Genomic DNA, 2650 nt, shown 5'->3' with positions numbered 1-2650 from the left:
TGAGTGCTGCTCAATCATCAAAGTCTGACGAGGGCTGATTGGATAGAGTGGAGGTGGAGGTTCAATACAGCGCCAAACCAGTTATGTTGAGCGTGATGAAGGAATCAACCCAACACCCGTAGAAAGCCTGTAGCACTGATTGCAACGGTGGTAAATACACATGTTATGGATTAATGGTCATTGGAAGTTACTGTAAAGGTACGGCCACACCAAACGCGTTACCTGCGTACCACGCATATAAAATCGGCAATTTTTCCATAGGGAAGCATTGGTTTACGCGCGTATGAGGTGCGTACACGCGTATCATGCGTACCAAGCAACATTTTACTCGCTGTAGGAGCGTATGAGGCGCGTACATATACGCGCGCACATATACGCGCGTACATGTACGCGAGGAGTTCAAAAAAATTTTACGCTCATACGCGCCGCAATAGCCAATCAGCGTTGAGCTTGACCCGACGTCACTGGCAGAGAGTAGTGAGCTTGGACAGAAGCATACGGCCGACATCTTTCTTTATTCTGTGTGGAAATAGTAACATAGTTACGCATTAAATGCTTTTATGGAAACATTTTTAGCGAGAAATGTGCATTTTACTTTCATAATGTTCGCTCGGTGAATGTGAAGGATGTTTGGTTTGATAGTTATGACGAAGAGGGAACGCTCCGTTCACTTGCATGGACAGAGTCTCTGGTTACTAAGCAACCTCAACGTCTTGGCGGACTATATATCTGCTGATCAACACTACGAATGCTGGAAACACACCAGACACACCATGTGAAGTTATTTAACCCGATTATTGTTATTTATATCCGAGATTATTTAATCTAACCCGATCTAAACTATCACCCAAACACGGCGACATTTGGGTTTCCTACCTCGGACTCCAGAGCAGCCATGTCCATGGCAGCCACGGCCGGCAACTTTCTTTATTCTGAGTGGAAATAGTAACATAGTTACGCCATTAAATGCGTTTATGGAAACATTTCTAGCGAGAAATGTGCATTTTACTCTCATAATGTTCGCTCGGTGAATGTGAAGGATGTTTGGTTTGATAGTTATGACGAAGAGTGAACGCTCCGTTCACTTGCATGGACAGAGTCTCTGATTGCTAAGCAACCTCAACGTCTTGGCGGACTATTTCTCTGCTGATCAACACTACGAATGCTGGAAACACACCAGACACACCATGTGAAGTTATTTAACCCGATTATTGTTATTTATATCCGAGATTATTTAATCTAACCCGATCCAAGCTCTATCATCCATCCAAACACGGCGGCGTTTGGGTTTCCTTCCTCGGACTCCTAAATCCAGCGCAGCCACAGGCTGGGGGGGGGGGGGGGGAGTTTTGGGCGGTCTCATCTACGCGCGTATGCGTACGCGCGTATCTGACCATTTTTGACACAAAATGGTCAAGCAACATTTTCGCTACGTTACGCACGTACATGGTACGCGAGGTACGCGCTTGGTGTGTTCGCACCTTAAGAGCCTTTGGAAAAGAGCATGAATATGGCAAACCAATTATGATTGTTATTCGTACATTTGGACACAACCAAACGAGGCAATAACAAGGGACATTTGCAATTATAGAACAAATACCGACAAGCTCAACTGATGAAAAAAACATCCACTGAAGTTATCAGAAATAAAAACAAATTTAAGTAGTGGTCTCCTTTGCTGGGAACTTTGTATTTTCGGCACTTTGTATTATTAAGTTTGTGTGAATGGTTGAGATAATGGTCAGGATTCTAGACTGAAAACTCCTAGTAGAGAAATAAAATTCAATAGTAAAAATGGTTCTGTCCAGCTGCATAATGTGAATTGTCTGTAATGTGGCTCGTTAGCACAAACTTCTTTTCGCCTGTCGGTAAAGTCTTTGCCTGGGTCCGTTGGGAGTGAAGTGGGAATGGGTCAATACAGGGATGACTCAAACTGTTCATCTCCACTTTGACGCAGTAGAGCAGAGCCATAACTGCATGAACAGCAGACCCTTATTACATTATCTCTGCAGACTGTAAACCAAACCGCCGCCACGGTGAGTTTTCTGCGCACAGAACAACGTCTGAGCAATGCGGTGACCTATGCATCGTGTGAGTGCGTGCTCTGCCGCGTCAGGGTCGAACACAGCCTTCATTCTCACGGGACCCTAACAATTACGCCAGGTAAACACGATCAAACAATGTTAATCAGGCAAAGATTCAATTAGGTGGAAATACGTATGTGAAAAATAAAACAAGCTCACAAGTCGATTCCAGACTGCATAACACTTTAAACACACACACCCCCCTTCTCGAATATCATACCTGTGCTGTATACGAAACATTACTGGATATGCACACCGTACATAAACACTGTAAACCGGTAGGCTCTGTGTTTGTTTCTGTGTTAGCTTAGTCGTTACACACCTGTGTGGCCCTGTGCACGCGTCTGGGCTTGTTGACGTCAGCGTTGATCTGATGAACACAAGACACATGCATCTGAGCCGCTGCGAGGAGTTGATTACCGCCGTGTGTTACAGTCAGACCGCCGGCGTCTGGTCAGGAGTACCCTGGCTGCTGCTGAGTCAACGCGGCGGGCCTGCTGGAATCGGCCGTTCCCGGATCAGAAGTGACACCCGGGTCGTCACAACCGAAACTCCCTGGTGTTCCT

The sequence above is a fragment of the Gadus macrocephalus genome, chromosome 12 (assembly GCF_031168955.1).
Source record: "Gadus macrocephalus chromosome 12, ASM3116895v1".
Taxonomy (NCBI): Eukaryota; Metazoa; Chordata; class Actinopteri; order Gadiformes; family Gadidae; genus Gadus; species Gadus macrocephalus.
Note: the sequence above shows the minus strand (reverse complement) of the source record.